General features: G+C 38.1%; 1 protein-coding gene across 2 annotated transcripts in view; it reads right to left on the minus strand.

Annotated features, from left to right (window-relative positions):
- NFE2L2 (NFE2 like bZIP transcription factor 2) overlaps positions 1 to 18890 on the minus strand; it is a 137775-nt gene that overhangs the window by 112250 nt on the left and 6635 nt on the right. The window contains exon 2 of one of the 2 annotated variants that reach the window (XM_070580272.1): positions 17239 to 17322. The exons of the other annotated variant lie outside the window; for it this stretch is intronic. The gene's annotated coding sequence lies outside the window, so the exon portion shown is untranslated. The remainder of the gene's footprint in view (positions 1 to 17238; positions 17323 to 18890) is intronic. 2 annotated transcript variants of the gene reach the window in all.

Raw genomic sequence — 18890 nt, forward strand, 5'->3', positions numbered from 1 at the left:
GCCTCTACAGCTAGTGGAGCTCAATGGGCTTTGGGCTACAAGTAACAGGTAACTGAGGCCCTGGCAAGCTTAACTGTTCCCAAAGAGACAGGGGCAATGGTTGGATCCCCTTAATGTTTCAACTAAGGGCCGGTGGTAACATCTCATTATAATCTTCTTAATTTATTTGAAACACTGATGGGGAAGCTTTCCCTCATCTTTTCTTTTTTTGATAGAAACTCACATCAAAGTAGTCAGCATGCATAATTCTCAAAGAGGGATTTTTGACAAAGAGCTCTTAAGATAAACACATAATTATAAAAAAACAAATTTTCAACAAAGGGCTTTTAGACACTGTATAATTTTCCTTCTATGGAAAACAGATATTTAAGCTCCCTATTTGGAGGTGGCCCAAAGGTCTTGCTTAAGAACAACAGACAATAGTCATAGTCTCCTAATTCCATTAGTCAGAACAAACTGTGATTTCAGGGGAATCTTTGGTTACAGGGGAACTTTTCAAGGTATCCTGTAACAAAGGTTGACACAGAAACATGAAAAACTCCCAGTAGACACAATTTTAAGGAAAAATAAAAGTATTAAGTTGGCTTTATTTGGATTGCTTTGAGGGATAGGCTCAGACCCATCTGAGTCTAGTCAAATAGCAATATACTGGTTTGCCCTGTGTTTCTCCATTAGGGTTTCCATGGCAATTCTGTAGAGTTTTTGATTTGTCAATAGCAACTGCCTTTGACTTGGCAATTAATGTAATTACAATAGATCTGAAATTCTAAAGACATATTCATCTTGGGTGGAGTTCCCTTGTCAGGGTCAGAATAGTGTATTTGGCACCCAACCAGCTTCCACAAAGAATCATCTAGAATTGTGCTGTCTAATACAGTATCCATTAGCCACATGTGGCTATTTAAATTTAAATTAATGAAAATTAAATAAAAATTGAAAATGCACTTTCTGAATTTCAAGTGCCGCATTTCAAGTGCACAATAACCACACAGGGCTAGTGGGTACCTATTGGAGAGTGCAGTTATGGAGCATTTCCATCATCACAGAAGTTCTGTTGGACAGTACTGATCTAGAAGAATCATTTATTTGTAAATATGTTAATTCAATTTGTAATTCATTAAAATTGAGAAACCCCCCCTAAATTCTTTCAGCCTCACTACAAAAACAGAAAGAAGCAAACAATCTCTTCTCCACCTCCTGAAATGGTTCTTTGATACTATGTTTCTTTTAGGTCTTAAAGTAATTGGGATGGTCTTTCTGTAAATTGTTCAAAAGTTAAAACTATGTTCAAATGTAGCTCCAAGTAAAGGGGTGAGGGAAGAAGAGGTCCTTGTTAGTGAAGTTTGGGGAACGACCCATGTTAGAGACATAATCCAGAGTATTTCAGAATTTGGAAGACTCTTGGACAAAGGCTCCCCAAATCTGGTATGAATGTAGGGAACTGAAGAAGATCCTTTTGTCTTGCTTCTAAATACACCTTTTCTACCTACTCATTGATATATGAAATTCCTTCCACAGGAAGAAAAATCTTTTATTAAATAATTGTATATAAAAATTTTACAAATATCCTTGGGACAAACACACTAAGCTGTAAATGACTCATATCTACCACTTTCCAAAAGATTTTCATATGAATGGAAGAGAAAATTCAAAGTCACTGAATTCCTAGATTAAGGAAAAACTGGCTGAGGAGACTTCGAAGGATCAGGAGAAAGGTTTGGAGTAAGCATAGATTTTTACTGCCCAACTTTTGAAAGGCTGGCCTTTGGTATTTAGGAAATATATAATGACAATTGAATTGACAGAACATTTAGCCTGGCTTCCATTTGCTTTGAAAGTGGGGTTCTCTGAGACCCTCAACAAATTTACTGCTTGCTCTCAGCATGAGAATGGTCAATGCTGGTTTAGGGTGGTATCTGAAAGATGCACTTGACTTCTGGTGACACTGCATTACAGTATTTCAGAGCCTGAGGAACTTTGGGTAGCATCTTGTCCACTCCACTAAACCAAGAATTTACAAATTATCTTCTTTTAAGTTTCAGGGTGCATTTCAGGGACATCACAAAAGTTTACCTGAATTTTACTTCTAAGTTGCAAAATCCACTAGATTAGACTAGACATTTCCTGCCTGTCATCTCTGGTCTCCAGCTCAGGACAAAGTACCTTATACCTTATAATATTTATGGACTGCTGAGCTGCAGTCCCCTATTTTAAAGATGAAGAAAATGAAGTCTAGACAAGGAAAATGATGTTCCTAAGGTCATGAGCGAGGTAAAAGTCAGACAGTACTGGGACAGAATCTTCTGTGTGTTCTTTCCGCTCCACACTGCTGGTTTCTCACAACTGCTTTCTGTCTTTGAATACTTAATTCTGGAGGCTGGTACAGCTTCCCACAGTTCGACTGGGTACAATTATTGTTTCTTTTACTTTTGTATTTTTTATTCATTTCTTGTCCAGCAGTGATGAAAGCATCAAATGACAGTATTTTTCTTGTACTAAGCAAAGATAGTCTAGCATTAAAGAAAAAAAAAATACTAGGAAGGAAATCAACAACGTATTATCATCACATCACTCAGGGTGGAGGAATTATAAACTATTTTTATTTTCTTCCTTATCATTTTTTGTACATCCCAATTTTTCTACAGTGAACATTAATTTTAAAAGTTAAAAAAATTTTTCTCATGAATTACTATAATCAGAAAAGAACATTATATATATATATATTTAAAATCTCCTTATCCCCCTATTTCTACTGTTTGAAAGGATCCTGCCTTCTATTCAAACGGAGTGGAGCAGGGGGCTCTTATCAAGCAGGGTGGCGGGCATGTTAATTATCCTACAGATATTTGGGACAGTCAAGGAGGACCCTCGTTTTGCCCTTCCATTTCTCATTTTTTCAGCTGAAAGGGCAGAGTGTTGTCTGACATGATTGCTGGGATTTCAGCTGAAGCCAGTTCAGTTCCCTTTTCATTTTCAGGCAAGTGTCTTGGCTCTCTCTAAATGTGCAGCCTTGCTTCAGTTTCACCAATCTATTGCTTTTCATATATATGTATATATATATATATATATATATATATATATATATGTATGTATGTATGTAAATGTATATATATATATATACCCTCACTTACCCACATAATTCAAATGACAAGAAAGCATAAACTATTGATCCCAGGGCCAGACTTTTTGCTTCACTTAGCAGGTAAATGGTTATTAATTTAACTTCCTTAACATTGCACCTAAACCTTCTTCCATTAACACATAAAGAGAGGAAGTATAATCTTAGGGTTTTATACATGAGAAACAAAAATAAATTAAAAATAAGCCTCAGAAACTATTAATGATATGTATGTGTGTGTGTGTGTGTGTAGAGAGAGAGATGTAGAGACAGAGAGGCAGAGAAAGAAGGAAGGAATGGGTCTTGCTCCTCTATGGGTCAGCCTGGGTATGTTTTAAGGTGTTTTTCTGCATCCACCACCACCAAAAAAATCTATGAGATCCCACAAAAGTTGAAATTTGAGTTGCTTCCAAAGAGAGGAAAATTTGAATTTTTCAATAACTATTTGATGCATTTGTTTGTTTCCCCTCTTCTCCTTTTCTGAACTCCAACCACCCTCACCATGCCAGTTCCCCTGTGCTGTTAATCAAAATAAAAACATCTGCTTTGCTACTTTTCAGCCTTGTCCAGATATTAACAACTACACGCCCAAGAAGCTGTGCCAATTTGCTCACTCACATTTTTCTATTTAATAGATAGGTAATATATATTGTAAAAATATACACATTTTCCCCAAGGGGCCTCATAAAAGAAAAATATTTCATTTAGAGTTTAAAAAAATGCAGCCATAAACATTTTTCCCCCAGGTTGGGTCTCATGCAAAATAGTGGATCACCACTGAGCCAGATTATTTCCTTGCTCATTTTTAAAATTCTTATTTTTTGCCCTTAAAACTGTTTTCTTCAGTATCTCCTTCTCCAAGGGCCATGTGTGAAGACCGGAACCTATTCAAAACACGATGGATTAGTAGATTATCCAGTTCAGTTAATGATTTCAATGACCTCTTAGGGAAAAATCCTTTCTGAAAGCCACCTCTTGGTAACTGTAATAAAGGGAGTTTCAGGAGGCCAAAGAAAGGTAGTGAAGGAGGCCTTCCCTTCTCATCTGTCCTACTTTTCTTGCTCCCTTTGGCCCTTTTCTGTCCATCTGCTCTTTCTTCCTCCTCATCCGTTCTCTTTCTTTCTTTCTTTCTTTCTTTTTGTTGAGGAATATTAGCCCTGAGCTAGCATCTGTGCCAACCTTCCTCCACTTAAATGTGGGTCACCACCACAGCATGGCTGACTAGAGGTATAGGTTTGCATCTGGAATCTGAACCTGGGCTGCCAAAGCAGAGTGTGCCGAACTTAACCACTGTGCCACAGGGCTGGCTCCCCCCCAACTTTTTCTTTTTTTTTTTTTTTACCACCTTTCTCCCTGTCTCTCTCCCTGCCTATTATTGAACTTAGTGATGTACCAGATGGATGGGCCTTTCAGTGGTCATTAAGATCCTACTATAGATATAGCCCTCAGGGTTATGCCATTAGACTTGTGAAAATAAACTCCTTCTTGTATTTACTACTGTTATTAATAATAACAATTATCATTACTACTACTAATAAAATTATTATAACTATACCAATACCTTATTTTTGTACCATGATAGTCATCTTATAAAAGAATGTTCCCATATCTATCTGGTTTGATTCTCAGTGCCACCAAGTGAAGAAAAGGAGCAGGTATTATTCCTATTTTTCAGATGAAGAAATAAGGCTCCAAGAGGTTGACCAGCCTACAACAGCACAGGTAGCAAATAATGAGTTTGGGACTAGAACCTAAGAGTTCCGGTAGCTGTATTCTCTTAGATGGAGTTGAGGCTGGATCGACGTACCTAATTTTTAGTTATGGCAAGTGGTATCCAATGAAAAAGGTTTGTGTTCATGGATAAGTATAAGTGTAGATAAAGGAAGGGGTGCCTGACCAGCAAGTCCTTACACACTTGCCAGCCATGGTTGGGACGGCTTTTGCCTAGTCTTACTTCCAGGGGCTGTTCCTAAAACACTCTTTGGTTGCCTCTGCACATCTGAATTTTGAGATATAAGCCTAAGATTTAACCAGGCACAAACATACATGGGGTTTGGAACTTACTACAAAACAGTAAAATAATTTTCTATTACAAATTTGTTACTTTTGGGTTCCTTTACATTTAAAATAGACTTTTAGGGTAAGAAGGGATTTGTGAGGCAATGTCAGTGAGATTGGGAGAGCACAGTATGTGAAGTACAATGAAGACAGCACAAGAGGTTAGGAAAAAATGTTAGAAGATAGCATTGGTACCTCCGGGCCTTGCTCAATCACCTTGATCTTGTTATTGAACCCAGAACATTTTTGCTGCAATTTCCTGCACGGCTGAAACCAGGAAAGCTTGCGAAAGAAGAGAACTTCGATTTTGCAGTTCCTGCAGGTGCCGTCACCCTCTGCATAACTTCAATCCTTCCTAGGCCTCTTTTGCAATCTTCTGCTCACTCCTAAGAGTTACATCTGGAACTCTCTGCCCACTCCATGCCCTAAGGGTATCCCAGGTGTCTTCTCTTTCATCTTGGTTTCATTGCCAGAAAACACTGCTCTGAGGCTTAGGAGTGCTACTGTATTAACTCTGATCATATGTCAGATGGCCATATTATGCTTTTGCTCTTATTTGTGACAAAATTGTGAGATAGCTTTGTGACATCTTTTCACTCTCTCTTTGTGCCAGCAACTTGATATGTGAAATCTTGAACTATTACCTTTAGGTGATAACTTCCAAGTCCAAACATCTCTATATGGTAAAACTGTAGGCATCTCAAAATCCACGTCTGAAAATGGAACTTATGGTTTTCTCCCAAACTTGCTCTTCCTTTTGTGCTCTGTCAATTCATTTCTCAGTAGATAAGGCTTGAAGTTTGCTCACCTTTATACACTAAGACCTAGTTTAGGTTTCCCTCATACCCTAAGATTTCTCCAATATCCTAAATCAGAGTGAATCCTGCTCTGACCTTTGTTCCCCGACAGCCCTTTGCTTCTATCTATAGGAGAGCAAACCACCTTTACTGGTGGTCACTTCTGATGATGTGTGCGTCTCTTCTCAAAGAGCCTGCAAGTCTCAACCTGTCTTTTCCCTGCCCTCTTATCTAGGCCCCGGCATAGCAGGTGGGGGCCTGGGAGTGGGGTGTCACAAACTATAGGAATTGAAATCTCTACTAACGCATGCTCCTCAACTTTAGCGAGGCTCTCATCTGCGTCCTTAGTTAGCTCTCTTTCTCGCTCTTCTCTGCAGCTATTCCAATTGTGAACACCTGGTTTCTCAGATACTCTTACCTTGCCACCTCCCTGGTTCACTCTCCTATTTCATTCTGAAAAATTGAGAACACTAAGGAAGAACTTCCTTGCGAGAAAGTACTCATTAGGCAAGAGATTTTTTTTTTTTACCTGATTTTGCATCCTGACCCCACTATACGATAAGATACTCTCTCTCCATACTACAGCTTCTTCCTCTGTTAAACTGGGGTAATATTAGTGCCTATCCTAAATGGTTGCTGTAGGGATTAAATGAGATAACCTATGCAAATGACTTGGTAATGTGCCTGGCACAGAGTAGGTCCTCAATGAATATTAATAACTTTCTCACCACCCACAACTTTCTATCTCTGTTAGCCTGTCTTTTCTTCTTTTTTTCCTGCCCAGTAGAAAAGGTCACCCTCTTTCTGTCTGCTGCTAATTCCACCTCACCTGTGATTTATCCCCTCCTCCCTATCTAGCCTTAGCAAGCACCTCTCTCTTCAATTCCCCTGTATCTTAACCTTTCCTCTCTGCTTGGCTCTTTTCCCTCAGCATATGATGAGTTTCAAATCTCATAGTAAAATAACCGTCCTTTATCCCTTCCTGTGTTACTCCCAATACTTCACAGTCAAATTTCTCAAAAGGTTAGTCTACACGTACTGTCTCCAATTCTTCACAGCCACAATCCACTCCAATTCTCCTTGCTTCCAACATTCCCTTGATAATACTCTTGCCAATGTCCCTAATAACCTCTTGACTGCTAAATCCAGGGACACTTGAATGTTTTCATCTGGGGCTCTGATGTTTCTGGCCAATCCCTCCTTGACATTCTCTCCTCTCCCTCCACTCCAGTTTTTCCACTTTGTTTTGGGTTTCTTTGTACATCTCTGATCAGTTTATCTTAGTTTTCCCTTGGGTCACTCTTTTTTCCACTCCATGCTTAAATATTGATAATCCCTTACTCCTTGGTCCTAGCCCTCTCTTCTTTTCCAACAGCCCCTCAGCTACCTTACCCAGCTGGAAGGTTTCATTCAGCACTTTTCTCCTGATGATTGGGAAATCTTTGTTTCATACCCAGGGCTCCTATAAGTTTCTTTACCACAGGACTCCTCTAAGGCATTAGTGTACTAAGGAGTTTTGTAACTCTTTGGGAGAGGCAGTGACAGTGTCCAGGGCTTGCCACATTTATTTAATCATAGAACCTTGTTTTTTTCTTTTTTCCCTGGAGAATCTTGCAAGACTAGTGCTGTGGGAAACACACTTTGGACGATGACATTCCATTCCTTACTATTGCATCTGATTTAGCTGTGTCTCCTCAGGGTGCCCAAAAGCACCTGCAGGTACCTGTTTGTAGAGATCACTGAGGTCTGGCTAGTCAGATTTGCTAGAGGGTATTACAAAAGGTACTTTAGTAAGATTATTCTGGCAGGAATGTATGTAAAAGTCATTCAAAAGAGAGAGCCTGGAGAAAGTTAGATTGGCCAAGAGAGAGGAGATGTGGCCTGGCATAGGCTATGGTAGTGGGAACAGGGAGGAAAAGACAATTCCTTTTCTGGTGTAACTTGGTGGTGGTCGGAATGGAAGTGGAAGGACAGGAGACAAGTCAAGGAGAGCTTTCGGGTTTCTATCTGAGACTGGGAGAACAGTGGCAGCACCAGCAGATTTGAAGAAAGCAGTTATTGTAGATGCAGCCAATCCAAGCTCTTGGAAGTCACGACTCTAGAATATATTGAGAAGACTACAGAAATAATTACTATGCAAGTTATAGATTATACAGAACTTTGATTGTAAACTTAAAGAATGTATCAAGTGACCTGACATCACTGCCCTGCGAAGGCCTGTGGATGATAATAACTGGAAACTTGCATAAATTTCAGGCCAGCCTTGCCAAAAATGTTATGCATGACAAACCATAAGACAGTAATGAGAAGTTCATGATTTAACATGAGTGAGTAGTAATTCATTTTGTGATCCACTAATCCTGCTATTTGCAGCAAATCCTCTTTTTCCCTAGCCAAGAGAGAGATAATAGAGTAAAACATGCCTTTGACTGTACATATCTTCAAAATATTTGGTATTTCAACACATGATAATTCAGCACAATGAGACTTGATGGCATTACAAGTCCATACTTAACAGAACTACTTGAGAACATTATTTTAAGAAAACAAAACCAATATATTTAAAAACCTAGACAAAGTTTAAAGGTGGTGCAAGCGAGATCTAGCTTTGCTGGAAACTCAGGCATTAAGAATCCTGAATTGGACCTTATTAACTTTCTGCCTGACTTTGTGCTTTTCATCTAAGCTTCTTTATCATCATTTGTTGAACACCCCCAGGATGCTTACACCCACCCAGAACATGCCAAAGATGCAGTCCTAGAAGGTCATTTTCTAAAAAAATGGATAAATGAACAAAGACGATTGTTTTCTTTTTCTGGATAAAAATCTGAAAGAGGATAATGAGGATCATTCATGGAATTTGGGGTAGGAGATAATCTGTCCATTTTATACAAACATAACACTTTGTCCACTTCTGAACTCCATTCTGGCCTTAATACTGTTGCCAATTCAAGTTAAATATCAAAGACAGATTTGCTAATCTTCTCATCCTCCACCATATACAACTTTCCTATCACAGCAAGCAGGCATCATCCTCTCAAATAAGAAACATAGGAATACATTTGGAAGCATGATGATTCTTTCTGTGTGCTGAGATATTGTTAAACCACTTCCTTTCCTTTTACAACATTCTTCTAAATCTGCACTCCTCCCTTCATCCTACCTAAGAAGTACTAGACTCCTTGTTTCTTCTACTCTACCATTTGCTGAATGTTTTAGTATCATCTTGAATTCTTATTCTTTTTTTTGAGGACGATTAGCCATGAGCCAACATCTGCTGCCAATCCTCCTCTTTTTGCTGAGGAAGATTGGCCTTGAGCTAACAACCATGCCCATCTGCCTTTATTTTATATGTGGATGCCTGCCACAGCATGGCTTGATAAGCGGTGTGCAGGTCCGTGCCTGGGATCCAAACTGGCGAACCCCCGGCTGCTGAAGAGGAGCATGCAAACTTAACTGCTGCACCACTAGGCTGGCCCTGAATTCCTCTTTTACCCAGGGAATTATCAGGCTCACAAACCTTGGTCACCCATCTCAATTATGGCTTCCATGCATGGAAACACTGAATTTATGTGTGTACATGTGAGTGTGTGTGCGTGCAATAAGCTTTTTAGGTCTTTTTAAAAGGTTCAATTCTGCCCGCTTGGCCAAACTTATCTTATAGCTAAGAGAAAAAGTTTTATTTACACAGATTTGACTTTAGTATCATATTCAAATGTTAAAAACATGCTCCCATGACCTTCATCCAGGACATTAATACTTTAAACTTCAGACTGATCACTTTGGACCACCATTCACAGAATTATTCATCAACAATCACTGTCCTTTGGCTGCTGGCCTGGGTTATTCATATCTTGAGCACTTGCTCTGTAGGACCTTATAATTTAAGCCAATTTATCTCAAAGGGATATAAATAGGTGTTACAGGGAAAATCATTCCATGGGTGAACACACTGTATTATACAAGGTTACAAAGAATTTTCAGGACCTTTAATAAGCTAATGGGCAATGTGACTTTTCAAGGGGGCAAAATTATAGTGAGAAGTATTTCCCAAATTTATTACAGCAGAACCACAGAAATATGCCCTGTCCCCAGAAGAACTAGCATCCTACAGAATTTACATTGGTAAACCTGGAACTAGCTAAATTTCCAAAGTGGAAGATTCCTGCAATCTACATTCTTCTTTTCTCTTCTCCCCAAGGGAAAAATGCAGAATATTCCACAGGCCTCTAGAAAATGCCCAATAGGTATGTGGGGCTGAACCAACTCTCAGTAGAGCACCAGAACCAGAGATACAACCACCAAACTTAATTAGTTCTAGGGCGGAATGTAGGAATCCGGACTCTCAATGTAAACAGTTCTTCCTATTATGTTATACTTGGTTTTTTGGTGTGTGTGTGCATGTGTGTGTGTGCATGTGTATACTTTACAATTGTATTGAATCTTCAACTTAAAAAATATTTTATATTTAATTTCCTATTTATCATTTTGCCTAAACCAATAAGCAATTATTAGTCATAGACTGAGAAAGGGAATGTGAAATAGAATGTAAATCTTTATTGGTTTTTCTACAGTCATTTAAATATCTGTGAGCCTTTGAAGTGTGGCTGAAGCAGACTTACCTGTTTCTTTCCCCCCTTATGTGGACAGCCTGTTATTATATCATAAAATGAAGTTATTTGGTGTCATTTCTCTTCAAGAAACCATATTAATTTCTATCTGAGGCAGGAATTGGTAGTTTCCTGAAAGATTAATATATTACTTTATTGATTTGCTTTAGTATTTTTATGTCTGTCAAAACTGAACTAAACTGGGGTTCTCCTTTCTCTTCTTTCTAGCATTAAGTGTTACATTTAATCTATTGTTATTTTTAGGAAGTTTCATTTCTCTTCCAAGGTATATAATAGAATGGCAAATGACAACATGTACTTAGGAATACTGATATTTTTATAGGAATCTTAACTTCTTTTTTTTTTTCCCCAAAGCCCCAGTACATAGTTGTGTATCCTAGTTGTAAGTTCTTCTAGTTCTTCTATGTAGGATGCCGCCACAGCATGGCTTGATGAGGGGTGTGTAGGTCCAGGCCCAGAACCCAAACTGGCAAACCCCTGGCTGCTGAGGAGGAGCAAGTGAACTTTACCACTCAGCCACGGGGCCAGCTCCAGCACTCTTAACTTTGAACAGTACTTTAATATGCATTATTTCATTTGATCCTAACAATGTCTCAATGTAAATAGGGACTAAGATTTCCCAAAAAGCAAACAGGGATAAAAATCTCCACCCAAAAGGTAAACAAGGTAAACAATGGTAGGGAAGTGAAGAAAGAGAGCAAAAGTTTTTCCTAGGTCATACACTTTTTAAGTGGTACGATTAGAACTTCAATCCAGGTCTCCTGACTCACAGTTCTGAGTTATTATTACAACAGCAGGAGGTTTTTCTCCCTCTCTAGTATTGTGAGATGTATACCATCAGGCCCTCATGCTAAATATATTCAGCAATTAAAAATATACATCAGTCATTTCCACCCCTGGCCCAATGTTTGGCTTTCTACTCTATTTCATCAAGATCAACTGTTGTACCTAACTAAATTATTTTATAAGATTTGGGGATAAAACAACCACCATCCAGAAACCATCAAAAAAAGAAAAACAATTATCTTTACATAGTCGATTGTAATCACTTTTCCTTCCCTGTTTGGGAGTGTGTGTGAGATTTTCCTCTCTCTCCTGGTAATATGTATAGTTGAAGAATGCTTTTCTGTTTACCTTTATATCTATTTCAAATTGCATCTCATTTCTTATTTATCTTTCTCTCATCTTTCCTCATAAGATGAAGGCCATCCTTCATTTTAGGTAATTTAGCCTCAAGAGGTCTTGTCTACATATGAGGGACAATTCCCTGAAATACAATAGTAAGTGTGAAATTAGCTTTTTTAAATGAAAAAATAAGGAAAAGAGTTTTACTGAGTTGACAATAGTTTTGAAGTCATAAGATGAAGGAATATTTGCATATATTCATTTTAATTCCTATGGATGTCATTGGAGTGAGCTGCCCCTACACAGAAGTTGGACAGGAGGACAGATGACTGATCTTGGAGGAAGGTATTTTCTGCCTGACCTCTCCTAACCCCCTTCTAGGTGCCTGGTGGTGTTGTGGTATCTCTATTCCTCGCCTAACAAAACTTGTTCTTAGGAAAGGATCTGATTTTAATCATTTATTCTCTGGTGAGATATCACCTAGAATATTTGAAGCTTCTTTCACATCTTTGCATAAAATAAGATTTATTTCCTACACTACCCTTATTGCCCCCTATGTCACACACACACACAAATCATACAGAATAAACTTCTATTTATGGTTAAGGCCAAGCCAGTCTGTGGGAGTTCTTAAAAAATAAACATATGAAAAAGGAATTAGACCTACTGCTATGATCAACAGCACTATTTTTCCCTGGGAAAAAGTGTCTGCTAAAGTGAATCTAAAAAGAAAACCGCATACAATTTGGCTGTATAAACATAACAACTCAGAGACTGAAACAGAGGGGAGAATTTCTTCATCTTAAACTATTTAATTCTCTGTTAAAGAATAACAAATGTTTCATTTTAATTTTGGGGGGGATGTAGTGTAGGTACTTTATTTTTTAGTGTGGTACCAAAAAAAAAATCTCCTTTGAAGAGATACCAATGAATTATCTTGACAAGAAGACAATACCTGACAACAATATAATTCCACGTGTTCTGATAACATCAAGAGAGGACTCAAAAAGGAATTTGTACTTTGGAATTGTAGGATATTGAGTATACTCTTGAATTGAATGGAGATAATGATTAATAGTGACTATTAGACTCAGAATGAATGGTCATATGCATCAAACTCTTTCTAAAGAGAGTTAATTTATTATTCAACTGATTGTAAAGATGACTAAGTCTTTTACCAAGGAGTAAAATTATTATAAAGGCTATTTCTTTCAAGATAGCTATCATGAGAGTGAGAAGATGTCACTCATCTTTCTCTTTCCCTTATACTATACCTAAATATTCATTCTTTAGTTTGCATAGTTTACCAATTTTAGAGCTACTTTTGAGTATGTTATTAGTCTCTATTTTTGATGAGACGATATATACTTGCCAATAGAAGACATGCTTTATCATAATCTCATCAACATCATAGTTGAAAAAATATGATTCTCTGAGTGGACTGTGGAATTTATCTATTACTTCAATGGTTTACCCACATCAATTAGTATTAAGTTATTGAGTCAAGTTATTTGCAATGATGACTTGCATTCTGAAAGGATAGTAGGAAACCCTAAAATACTTTTCAAAACTAGCAGTGCTACAAAATCAACACATATGTATGGATTTAGAGATGAATACAGAGAAAGGGATTGAAGCATAACTTTTAACTTGATAGGTATAAACCGAGGCCTAGGGATAGCTAGGGACTGCCAGTTTATAAAGTTTCTCATGTTTTTTTCAAGGCCTCTAGTTGTAGGTATGGAAGATTTTCTTCGTTTGTTGAGACTTCAAGTTTGTTGAAGGCAAAAATACACATGCTGTATTTTCTTTCTCTTCTACCGTGATTCTTTGGTTGGGGTGGTTAAGATTACAAATCAACAAAATAGCCAGGCTACAGCATTTGTGCCAACTCAGATTGAAGTCCACCAGGAATGGGACTAGAAACCAGGAAGTGAGCTTTGGCAGAGGGAACACATGGCCCCAGTTGGGAATGGTGTGGATAAACTGCTGCTGCTGTTCTCTTCAGCTCTGAATGTAGATAAGCTCAGCAGTTCCCTGGCTGGAGTGCTTGATAGGGGTACTCTGCTTTTATACACAGAAATTTACAGTGTTAAGGTATTTTGAAAGTTTTAAATGACTGCTAGTTACTATTTGGCTCCCTCTTTACCTCAGTAACTAAACCATCCCAGATGGATTGGGGTCCAATGATACTAAACTTAAAGACCACCCTTACAAATCCATTTTCATATAGCTTATCTCTAATATTTAAGAGTTATTTCTCTTCTTCTATCCTACATGTAGTAGCCAGCCTCCAAAAACGGTCCCCAGCGATCCCTGCCTCCTGGTATTCACATCCTTATGTCTCCCCTCCCAAGATGTACTATGGTTGGTCTGTATGACCAACAGAATAAGGCAGAAATGATGGTACGTTACTTCCAAGACTAGATATAAATGGCTACAGCTTCTGTCTCGGGGACTCTCTCGTTTGCTCTCTTCTTTCTCTTTCTCATTCTCTCCGTCTGATCACTTACTCTGTGGGAAACCAGCTGCCATGTCATGAGGAAACTCAGGCAGCCTATGGTGAGACCCTTGTGGTAAGGAACTGAGTCTAGTAACAATCTTGTGAGGGAAACTGGAAGCAGACTCTCCAGCTTCAGTTAAGACTTGAGATGACTGCAGCTCTGGCCAACAAACAGCTTGACTGCAACTTCTTAAGAGATGCTGAGAGAACCACCTACCTAAGCTGCTCCTGGGTTCTTGTCCCTCAGAAGTGGCATGAGATAATAAATGTTTATTGTTTTAAGCTGCTAAATTTTGGGGTGATTTGTTAGTCAGCAATGGATAATATACCACAACCGAATTGAAATGTGAAATACTGCCTTTATGTTAGGTTGAAGAAATGACCTCTCTTGCTGTTTCTGCAGTTGGCAGTTAATCGCTCATCATGCTTTTTCAAGGTGTTTTGCAAAGCTACCACAGACAGTAATTGACCTGATGATGTCTTGGTTCCCTGACTGAGTTCATTCAAATCACGGGGGATAAACTCATTACTCTAAGGAATCTATTTGCTCACGTTGGTTCACCATTGGACCTGACCTTGCAATTATCACAACTGCTGGGTGGTTAAGTAGCACAATGTGTTTTATGGCTGTTTTTATCATTTCTCACTTTCACAAACGTAGGGTAATATCAGTTTCAGTCAATACTGGAGAAATCATGGCATTAAAGTTAAGGACTAGTAGAAGGCTATTAGGACCACTGATCAATTTACATTTATGGAGTGACATTATTAGCAAATTTGATATTTAAGCATTGAGAAAGGTCATGCATGCTCAGATTTTTTTCTCCTTCTTTACACTTTACTATCCATTCCAGATCTTTTACAGTCTGCTCTGATCGTTTTTGAAGTAGTAATAAACGAGACAAAGTTAAAAATTTAAATATAATCATTAAACTTATTATTATGGAAAATTTGAAACATATACAAAAGTAGAGAGTAGATGAATGTCCAAGTAGCCATCACCCAGCTTTAACAAAGCCAATTTTGTTTGATTTATTTTCCAATCTTCTTGCTGCATCCCCTGCTTGCCACCTGCACTGGATTATTTGAATGCATATCCAAAACATCATATTCTTCCATAAAACAAGGTAATTGTAATAATTTCACTTCAAAGCTGGGAAGTAGGAGCTTACTTGTTGTCCTCACAGATTGGTTCTAAGGAAAATGTGATTTTGCTGAAATACGTTTTCATTTCAGGCAAGTTGCATAACTGGTCATCAACCTATATTTTATGATTTCTTATAAGGTAAAACTGAATTTTCACACATTTTGATGGCGATTTTATGTATTCACATCCTGACGTCTGAGTTTCTGCAATTTTTTTTCTGACATTTTAAGATCTGCTGGGGAGCCAGAAGATTCACAGATTTATTATAATAAACTCCTTCAGTGATGGAGTAGTCTTTAGAAAATTGTGGTTAGAACTTGGGATGGTGCTTCCTACGACTACAAATGTATTTGTAGCTAAGGTGCAAAAGAGCAGGTCAGTGGGTAGCCACTGAAGGCTGATTTTTCTGACCCGTAGTGCTTTATAAGTACCACTCAGACCTAGCATACAAAGTGGCTCATTCACTCAAATATCTTTCCTTCCCTTTTGCAGAACCCCTGGCTGCTATGGGGCCTATATCTCTTCATGATTATTATTGCATCTGGTGTCATGTTTTCCCAGCTGGTGCACCGCTCCCCTGTAGGAGGTTTCTTGATGTTCACCCTTCTACCAGCCTCCTGCCTGCTCTCCAAAGGTTCATCCTGCGACCCTGCTCTACATAGGTAACCTCTTCTAACCAGATCTGTGATTAAATGGATGTGCTTAAAAGCTGCTTATGGATCCTATGGCTAATCATAAAAACAAAGTGTTAGAACTGACTATAATTAAAATTTCAGGTATGTGCATTTCAACTCTGCCCACCCTCCCCCATACATGCAAATCAGAATAGTACTCTTGATCAGTAGCTTTGGCTTTTTTATTTAAGAAATAAGAAATTAATGTGCTCACAGTCCCTGATATTCAAATGCCTTCAAAACAGAAATGAAAAATTATCTAACACTTCAAACACACCATTGTTTTGCACACAAGCTTAAAACAAGCTGGACCAAGGATATATTCTGAGGACTATATTCAGAGGGTCAGAGAATGTCCTTAAAGAGCATATTTAAAAAAGGATTCCCTTTAGCAGAATTAGTTGGCCTCCTAATGACTGTTCTCACATTCCTGCCTTACAGTCTGGCTCTCAGTGATATTCTATGCAGGGCTGTATTTTGGGGTGTGTTTTCCACTTTGGCTTCTCCAAGGGGGACCTCCTGGTATTAGCCTTGGCCGTCTTTCCATGACTTTGTCTCTTGGCTCATAGATTGATTTTGTTGCTCATTTTATTGACCCTGAATGCTTTCTTTTCTCACCTCTCTCTAGCACTGCATTATATTGACTCAAGTTGAAAAAATAGAAAAGAAAAAAGATAGGATTAAAAGAAAGAAAAAAATAAGAAGAGGAGGCATGTTAAAAAAATAAAGAGGGGCCAGCCCTGTGGCCAAGTGGTTGGGGTTCCATGCACTCTGCTTGGGCAGCCCAGGTTCGCCAGTTCAGATCCCTGGTGTGGGCCTACTCCACTCATCAGCCATGCTGTGGAGGCATCCCACACACAAAGTGGGGGAAGCTTGGCCCAGGTGTTAGCTCAGGGCTAATATTCCTTAAGCAAAAAACAAAAACAAAACGAGGAAGACTGCCAATGGATGTTAGCTCAGGGTGAATTTTCCTTACCAAAAAAATAAAATAAAATAAGGAAAAAAAGAGAAGAAGCTACCATATATCTTTGCTCGAAAATACAGTCATTTAATATATCAACATTTACAAAAGTAAATTTCAAAAACAGATATAGCTCCTTTAAATAGATTTAGGGGTGTGGTGGGAACATTGCAGGGGCGGTTAATAGGTCATTTTAAACATTTGATTCAAAGTAGCTTTCATACCTCTTCAGGCTCCAAGGAGATGTGATTGCTGGGAGTGGGAGGTAGTGCCATGGTTCAGTTAGACTAGACAGAAAGCTTCTTTGACTGTAATGGATAAGGATGGGATGATGATTAGAGGTGTATGTACCCTAACATACTCACAGTAGCTTTCTCACAGCATAACCTAAGCCAGTGGGGAGCAAAGTCAGCTTCCCTTTCAGAAAAGAAAATAATGGGAAATGGTGAGTAGAGATAGCAAGCTGAGAGCCACTTGGTAGAGTTAAGCAGGCAAATTACTTCCTCTGTAAGTTCTCCTGAGTATAGAGTAGGGAGTTGTGAAAGAGTCTATAGTCCTGAAGTAGCCAAAGGCAGATTTAATCAGAGCTGAGTATAGGCCCCTGGGGACCAATGACTTTTGCCACAACAGCCTCAAACCTGGCTCTCTTTGGGGCTCTGGAGGAGTCTTAGTGTACTCAAAGACTTATTTCATCTCTTTACCCCCAAAGAATACTTTTGATCAATGGGAAAAAACAATTCCCATCATACCTGAATTAGGACAGAAAAGACCTGTCTTTGAGAATATCACTTGCTCCTGGGTGCTCGATCGCTGTTGGTCACAACACATAAACGGGCTAAGAAACCTGGAGGTGAACTAGGATTTGTGAATAAACAATTTCCAAATTATGATCTCCACAGCATTAAAAAAAAAAATCACCTTGGGAACAAGTGGCCCAAGACATCCTTTTTAACTATTTGCCACTGATCTAAATGCAATGATAAAAATAAGTTTGTAAGGCTAAAATGGGAGTGTGCCTGATTTTATAATGTAACTTCTATCATGTTATGTCACAAAAGTCACACTAAATTTAGCTACCCCATTTATAAGAACTGTGTTTCTGTTTATACATGAAATGGATTTGGAAATTTGATCTTAAAATATAGGAATCACTTTCAAAATGTGATTGTGTGAAATTAAAAAATATGTATTTCATATAGAATGTATCAAAATATGAAATTATGCCTTAAATATTTTTGACAACTTTATCAATAGTGGCATTGCACATTACCTGGTGGCAATAGCATTAATAGCATACTTTTAGCATCCAGTTATCTAGAGCTTACCCAGCAAATGTTTTAGCAGACATCTATAGAAATACTTTAGAGCAGCAGTTCTCAAGATGTGGTCTGGAAACTCTGTGGGGCCTCGAAACCCTTTCAGGGGGTCAGCATGGTCAAAACTATTTTCATAATAAGACTAAGATGTTATTTGTCTTTTCCACTCTCACTCTCTCATGAGCGTAAAGTGGAGTTTTCCAGTAGTTACACGGCATGTGATATCTCAACATATGGAATTCAGGAGGAGATGAAAATCCAGCTTTCTTCTATTACACCAGATAGAGATTAAAGAGATTTGCAAAAATGTAAAGGAATGCCATTCTTTTTTTTCCCTGGAACATATAGTTATTTTTTAAAAAATATTTTATTTATATTAATATGTATTGGTTTTTCATTATTTTAAAATAAATTGATAAATATTTTAAATATTTTTCAATTTTAATTTCTAATATGGTATAGGTAGGTAGATATAAATAAAAGCTCTTCAGGGTTCTCAGTTTTTAAGATTATAAAGAAGTCCTAGAGACCAAAAGTTTAAGTTTACTTAAAAACTTAAA

The sequence above is a fragment of the Equus przewalskii genome, chromosome 17, assembly GCF_037783145.1.
Source record: "Equus przewalskii isolate Varuska chromosome 17, EquPr2, whole genome shotgun sequence".
NCBI lineage: Eukaryota > Metazoa > Chordata > Mammalia > Perissodactyla > Equidae > Equus > Equus przewalskii.